Here is an 8,732-nt window from a genome sequence, read left to right as displayed (position 1 = left end):
TGTGTGAGTGCTGCAAGACTATCAATTGAGAATTCCATGCACAAACCCTGAAGATATGTTGCACAGCAAAATTAGAGGCTTGAGTGTGAACATCTTTATTCAAAAGTGCAGGGGCAGGGAACACTAAAATCAAACACATGTACAAACCTCAGGTAGAAATATAAATTCTGAAGGCCAGAAGGAACTAATCTAAACGCATTAAAATCCATTGAGGGCAGAATTTTGTTACTGAATTTGGGATATTACTACAAGAGGGGGAACTCAGGGAAGACAAAAGTAAGAGCAACAGGTAAAAGAAAGCTGCTTGCCTTTATGAAACTGCTGATCACTTAACTGAGATAATATTTGCAGAGTTTCTGAAATCTATTAAAGTTGTATGTGATCTCCATGAGCAAAACTCATTTTGTTAGACTATTAAATGAATAGAAATAGTTTGTAGGAAAAAAACAGAACATAAATTTGTGTAATCTCTAATATATAACCCTTAGAATAAATCTATTCTAGTTTCCTGAAAAGTTACTGGGAAGTAAGGTATTCTACTAAATGACTACATTGTAGTGAAAGTAACCATTCCTTTATTATTGAAAATTTAGGTCATTTCCATTTTTTAAGATTAATATCTTTGACACTCATTCCTGTCTATTAAACATTACCATATAATCTTAGGAAAAGTACAGTTGTTGCATTTTAAGAAGACATGTAACCTAAACAAATTTTTACATTGGAAATATAGTTCCAGCGAAAAGGAGAAGGAATTAAAATGGGAGACCAAATAGGGTCCTATTATCAGTAACAGGTAAAAATTGTAACTACAGAACTAAGGAATTGGTGGGTTCAATGATGATGAAAGCAAGAACTGAGAGAACAGGTGTCCGAGTACATGTGATGTGAATTATGGAGGAATTGCTTGATTTCTACAAAGTTAAACATGAATCTTGAGAGACCATCCTAACAAAAACATTCAGTGCTGGTTGAGATATGTAGCTCTAGAGCACATGAGATGTAGGAAGTAAACTTATAACTGTTGTTTATACATGAATGGTACTTGAAACTAATTTTACAGATTTGATTACTGTCGAATATTGTGTCGACTTCAAGAAAGGCCAGATTCCCAAGAAATGTAAAATCATATGGGAAGGAAGAGAAAGAAGAGCCTTCTGACCCTTTGATAAGAACCAGAATAGGCTGTGACAAAAGAAACCAGATAGTAGAGCTTTGTAAATGGCATACAATATTTTGTAATGCTAAATACAAGTTCACTGAGTAGTATATTAGAAAACCAATGGTGTAAAAATTTGTAGCCATCACTGAATCTGTCTCTCACATATCACGTGCATCTATTACAAAACCATTTAGCTGTGTTCAAGATACATCTAGAATGTGATCACTTCTTTTTTTTTCAATTCAACATGTAAGTTTATTACAGTTCATTCTTTTTTTCCCCAAAAATTTATTATTAAACTTATGTACAGAGAGGTTACAGTATCATACGTTGGGCATTGGATACATTTCTTGTACTGTTTGTTGCCTTGTCCCTCATGCCCTCCTCCCTTTCCCCCCTTTCCCTCCCCCCCCCAGGTGTTCAGTTCACTTACACCAAACAGTTTTGCAAGTATTGCTTTTGTAGTTATTTCTCTTTTTTTACCCTGTGTCTCTCAAATTTGGTATTCCCTTTGAATTTCCTTCTTCCAATACCAGTAAACACAGTTTCCAATATACTCAGATAAGATTACAGAGACAGTGTAGGTACAACCATAGGAAGGTGATACAAGAACATCATCAATAATAGAAACTACACATACACATAGGACGTTGAAAGTAGTTACAACTGTGATATATCACTTGTTTCCATAACATGGAGTTCATTTCACTTAGTATCATCTTATGTGTTCCTAAGGGTATAGCTATTGGGCTCTTGTGATCCTCTGCTATGACTTGCCTAAACCTGTACTAATTATTCCCAATAAGGGAGACCAGAGTCCATGTTTCTTTGGGTCTGGCTCACTTCACTTAGTATAATTTTTTCCAAGTCCTTCCATTTCCTTACAAATGGGGCAATGTCATTCTTTCTGATAGAGGCATAAAATTCCATTGTGTATATGTACCACATTTTCCCAATCCACTCATCTACTGAGGGGCATCTGGGTTGGTTCCAGATTCTCGCTATGACAAATTGTGCTGCGATGAACATTGTTGTGCTGGTGGCATTACTGTGATTTTGTTTGTGGTCTTTTGGATAGATACCCAAAAGTGGGGCTGCTGGGTCATAGGGAAGTTCTATATTTAGCCTTCTGAAGACTCTCCATACTGCTTGCCAGAGTGGCTGAACCAGTTTACATTCCCACCAACAATGAAGAAGGGTTCCCTTTTGGCCACATCCCTTCCAACAATTGTTATTGTTAGTTTTCTTGATATATGACATTCTAACTGGGGTGGGATGGAATCTCAATGTTGTTTTGATTTGCATTTCTTTTATGGCCAGTGATGTAGAGCACTTTTTCATGTCTCTTGGCCATTCTCATTTCCTCATCAGAGAAGTCTCTTTGTAAGTCTTTAGCCCACTTGATGAGGGGGCTATTGGTTCTTTGTGGTTTTGTTTTGGAGGAAGGTAATTTTTTTAATTCTGCATATATTTTAGATATGAGGCCTTTGTCCGTTGAATGGCCGATAAAGATCTTCTCCCAGTCTGTAGGCTTTCTGTTTATCTTGTGAGCTATGTCTTTTGCCATGCAGAAGCTCTGCAGTTTGATGCAGTCCCATATGTCCAACCTTTCTTTGATTTGTAGCCTTTCTGGGTCTTTGTTCAGGAAGTTCCGTCCTGCGCCAAGGAGCCCAAGTGTTTCTCCTACTCCTTCCTTTAGTGTTTTCAGGGTGTCTGTTTTGATTTCGAGGTCTTTAATCCATTTGGAATTGATTTTGGTGCAGGGTGATATATAAGGATCTAGTTTTAGTTTGTTGCATGTGTTGAGCCAGTTTTGCCAGCACCATTTGTTAAAGAGGCTATCTTTCTTCCAAACTATTGTTTTAGCTCCTTTATCAAAGATTAAGTAGGCGTAATTCTGTGGGTTCATTCCCAGGTCTTCAATTCTGTTCCATTGGTCTTCAGGCCTGTTCTGGTGCCAATACCAAGCTGTTTTTATTACTATAGCTTTATAATACAGCTTGAAGTTGGGTATTGTAATTCCTCCAGCACTGTTCTTTCTGCTTAGGATTGTTTTTGCTATTCTAGGTCTTTTATTGTTCCATATGAATTTCTGGATTGCTTCCTCTATTTCATTAAAAAATGGTGTTGGGATATTAATGGGTATTGCATTGAATTTGTAGATAGACTTTTGGCAATATTTTTCCATTTCCTTAGTTCTGACTTAATTTCGTTTTTCAAGGTTTTAAAGTTCTCATCAAAGAGGTCTTTCACTTCTTTGCTTAAGGTTATTGCTAGGTATTTTATGTTTTGAGGGGCTATTGCAAAAGGAGTTGCTTTCCTGATTTCAGCCTCGGTCTTCGGGTTGTTAGCATAGAGAAAGGCCATTGATTTTTGAGGGTTTATTTTATATCTTGCAACTTTGCCAAAGTTTTGGATCAGCTCTAGTAGCTTGGGAGTAGAGTCTATGGGATTCTTTAGGTATAGGATCATGTCATCTGCGAAGAGAGAAAGTTTAACTTCATCTTTTCCTATTTGGATCCCCTTTATATTTTCTTCTTGCCTAATTGCTCTGGCTAGGAATTCTAGTACTATGTTGAAGAGCAGGGGAGAGAGTGGGCATCCCTGCCTTGTTCCTGATTTTAAAGGGAATGGCTTTAGTTTTTCACCATTTAGAGTTATGCTTGCTGTTGGTCTGTCATAAACTGCCTTGATTATATTCAGGAATGTTCCCTGGAATCCCAGCTTTTCCAAGGCTTTTAGCATAAATGGGTGCTGGATTTTATCGAACGCTTTTTCCACATCCAGAGATAAAACCATGTGGTTCTTTACCTTGCTCCGGTTGATGTGGTGGATTACATTAATTGACTTGCGTATATTAAACCAACTTTGCATCCCTGGGATGAATCCAGTTTGCTGATCACTTCTATATTCACTTTTATGGTCATCTTCCTGGACTCACTTTCTACCTGATTTCTATTTTTTCCTTGTTTTTCTACAATTCCTTCTCAACATACTAGGATAAATTAAAAAAAAATAATTTTATTGTCAAGGTGATATACAGAGGGGTTACAGTTACTTAAGGTTGTGAGCATATTTTTTGTTATACTTGCTACCCTCTCCCTCATTTTTCTCTCACCTTCCCTCCCCCTACCCCACCCAAGTTGTGCAGTAAAATTTCCAACATATTGTCTTGGGATTATCACTTCTTCATTGGTTCACCCTTAATCCTTTGTCCCACCATATTGATGTTATATGGTCCTATGTACACAGCTATTAAGCTGCTGTGATCCTCTTCTAGGACTATCTTAGACATGTAATGCTCCCACATAACATTGGCCCCCATTACTCTCTGGTTTTAATCTTTTGTCTTTCCTCCTAACTGTTCTGCTCCAGCCACACTGCTCTCCCTTTCATTCCTCAAATAAGTAGAAGGTTCTTTAAACCTGAAGGCCTTAGTACTGATGGTTCTCCACACGGAAAGCACTCTTCTCTTGGGTGTTGTTTGATTCCATCCAGTGCAATTTTCAAAACTGCTCTCAGGTGATGTTCTCAGTGATAGCTCCTCAGCATTCACCACAGAACTCACAGTCTCTCCTAACCTGCCTTGTGTCTGTAACACATATACTGTAATGATAACTATTTATTAGACTTCAAAGTTTCTTTTCAAAATTGAGAATTTTGAAAATATATTTTGCTCACCAACACAGCACTTAAAGAAGTTTCTGGCATATAGCAGGTCCTCAATAAATATTTGTTGCAAGAAAGAATGATCTCATTTGAATCACAATCCTATGACGTGGATGTGATCCATGCCTATGTTACAAATGAAGAAATCGAGGCTTACCCATGTTAAGTGTACAGCCCATATTCAAAGAGCTAAGTGGCAACATTCAAATTCAAATGTGCTAGTAGGTTGAGCAGAATGCTAAAGATTGCTAATCTGAGCCTGATTTCACTGAAATATGGAGCTTCATTATAATAGAATTGTTTTCATTATGTGAAGACATATTGGCTATACGCAATACATTGTGAATGATCATTTCTTGCAAAGGGTGCGATGGGAAAAAACGAGTCCTAATTATTTGGAGTGGGTGTGATGACCCAATTTCCTCCTATTAAAAATTCATGAAAATTACCTTAGTAAATCATGCATGCCTTACAGAATACTGTAGGTATATTTTGTAAAGAAATTTTCCCTGGGAAGTTAAGATAGGAGCTATTTCCTTTCAATGAAATAACCATTTCTATGTCAGGCATGTAGATAATAGAGGCAATGGAAAAGGAGAGTGAGAGGGAGCCATCAGGAATCTCAAGTTCTTAAAAAAAAAAAAGCAAAGACTTAACACTGTACAAAGAGGGAACGGGAAAAACCAAAGTCCAAGGATGAGGAAGTGCAGAGTTTTATTCACGGAATGGAAAAAATAATACACAAACAAGTTGGAAAGAAAGTTGAGAGAAAGATGGAAGGCGAGGACAGTGACATGAAACTGTTTCTTTGGTAATGAAACCTTGAGTGTTTTAAAGATGCTATTAATATGTAAGACTATGTATGTGTGCATATACGTGCACGCACATGCACATGGATACAATCACTGTAGTTATAGATGCCTACGAGAGAAAAAAAGTTAAATTGTAAAAGATGTCAACCTCTTAGCTGACCTTTATTTGTGAATTTATACTTTATAAATAAATGTTTCACTACCAAGGTGTGCAAGCTGACAAACCATGCTATATACAGACCATTAACATGTAGGCACGGGCTGGGGATATGGCCTAGTGGCAAGAGTGCTTGCCTCGTATACATGAGGCCCTAGGTTCGATTCCCCAGCACCACATATACAGAAAATGGCCAGAAGTGGCGCTGTGGCTCAAGTGGCAGAGTGCTAGCCTTAAGCAAGAAGAAGCCAGGGACAGTGCTCAGGCCCTGAGTCCAAGCCCCAGGACTGGACAAAAACAAAACAAAACAAAACAAAAAAACATGTAGGCAAGCTGACATCTGCTGAAATTTCCTGTTGCATTTTGATCTGCTAATATGTGTAATACCTACCAGGCTAGTGGATGGTAGTGTTACAAAACATGCTATGCATGCAAGCACGCAACTACTACTGTGCATGCAAGACTGTCTTATGGCTTAGTACATTGTGCTTAGTCAAGGGCCCATGCAGATGATTGTCATAGTGCCTACAGGCACATAGATCCTAAGCCAGCACAATTTATATTGGTTTTTATGATATGTACATTCTGACACATTCTGGGATGTTGCAGCAAATACATATCTGTCATAGTAAGTGTGACCCACACTAGTCCTCCAGTGTTCAATGGTCTTCATAGAGAATATAAGCTGACACAATGTCGTGCTATAATATCATAGTGCATGCAAACGAATCCCATCATGTATTTATATTTTCATGCTTCAGGTTCTTATGGCATATATGGGAAAATTGTGGGATATGTAGACAAACATTCTGGGCTGCTTTGCCATCAACTGATTTGTCATGGTGTGAACCTGTTGACATACCTGAATGTCATGGCACTTACGGGCTCAAGGATGCAGGCAACTAAGCTAGCTAAATTAGTTTCCTGATACATGTCTTATATATAAAACCTCCACTCCTATATTAAATGACCATAGAGTACTAATAACAGAGTCACAAGGTAAATACTTAAAAGTCTGTCTATTTCAAAGGAAGCACCTACATTGTTGAACAATTCTTTTCATTTCCCCAAATAGATGAGAAATATCTTTGGGTTTCATTTCTCCTTCACTTATTTCATTTATACAAGTTTTACTTTTCTACACAGATGGCAATAAACATATTGTGTTTTCCCTAACAGATAATTTGGTTTTATACATACAGAGTATACTGTGTTTACACCAATACATGGCAATATTTATCTTTCACTTCTGATGGCTAAATATATTGAAATACTTAAAGAAATGATTGGTAATTTTTAAAGTTTAAATTGTCAGAATAAGATAAAAATGTTTTATGTACATAAACTTGAAGATATAGACTGAATATTTATGAGAAAATATGTAGTTTTACTTGGTTAATATCATAGACATTTCTATTAGAATCAAATATAATAGAAGGGGACATGCTATTATATCTACTAAAGGTTCTGACAAGCTGACCTCACATTCTTGTCAGTATGAACACTGGATGTGTTTTAATGTGCCTATAGCATTTACACCTCTATTTTGGTGGTTAAAATCTAGGTTCTAAAAATAAACACACCTGAGAAAACTGAATACCCATATGCAGAAGAAAAAAATTAGACCCCTACCTCTTACCAGTTCTAGGAAATCAATTAAAAACTGGGTCACAGACTTAAATGTAAGATCTGATCGTGAAACTACTAGAAACGAAAACACATCTGGATATTGGTTATGGACAAAGATTTTCTGAATAAGATCCCCAAAACATAAGCAATAAAAGCAAATATAGACAAAGGGGGTAACTCAGTAGCTCCTGAACAACAAAGGAAATAGTTAACAGAGGCAACCTACAGGTTAGGAGAAAACAGTTGTATCTATATATTCAAAAAGAGATTAATATCCAGAATGTGTAAGAAACTCAGCTCAACACTGCAAAAGAGCAAAGAGCCCAATATTAAATTGATCAAATGATCTGAGTAGATGTATTTCAAAAGACATACAAATGGTCAATATATATTCAAAATGCTCAGTAACACTGAACATTAGGGAAATGCAAACCACAAGAAAACATTCTCTTACATTCTTAGAATGGCTATTATCAAAAAGGAAAAAAAAATCTGGCAAGGATTAAAGGGAACACTTATACCCTCCTGGTAGAAATGTAAATTAGTGCAGACATTATGAAAACAATATAGAGATTTTTCCAAAAAACAATTTGATCTACTATATGATCTAGCCATCCCAATACTGGCTATACATCCATAGGAAAGAAAAAAAAGACTGTGGCTACTCCTGTTTACTACAGTACTGTCCACAATAGTTATGATACTGAGCCAACTTAGGTGTCTACACTGATAAATGTAGACAATGCATGTATATCCACAATGGAACATTGTTCAACCATAAAATGATGCAAAGTGCTGTCATTTCATTGCTGGCAAAAATGGATGGAACTGGAGAACTATGTCAACTGGGATAAATCAGACACACAAAGACCAATGTTACAAGTACCCATTCATATGTAGAAACAAAAAAGGAGATTCCATAGTAGAGGGCATGGTCACTTGTGACTTAGTAGAGTGGAGGGAAGGCTAAATAAGGGTTGGTTAACAGATACAAAAATATAGTTACATGGGAAAATTAACTTCTAATGTTCCATAACTAACAGCAATTGACTATATATTTCAAAACAGCTTAAAAATGAAGTTTTTGAAAAGAGGGCTGCTATTGGCCCAAGGTATCCTTGAACTCATGATCTGTTTGCCTCTCCTCCTGAGTGCTAGGATTACAGACATCTGCCACCAGGCTTTAGAAGAAACAATTCTGATGTATTGAGGTTTGAACTTAAGACCTCATACTTGCAAGGAAGTTATCTAATTAGCATACAAATTATCTGTCACAGGATTTTAAGGGTTTCAGGAGCTGTGT

This window comes from Perognathus longimembris, chromosome 13 (assembly GCF_023159225.1).
Source record: "Perognathus longimembris pacificus isolate PPM17 chromosome 13, ASM2315922v1, whole genome shotgun sequence".
Taxonomy (NCBI): domain Eukaryota; kingdom Metazoa; phylum Chordata; class Mammalia; order Rodentia; family Heteromyidae; genus Perognathus; species Perognathus longimembris.
Note: the sequence above shows the minus strand (reverse complement) of the source record.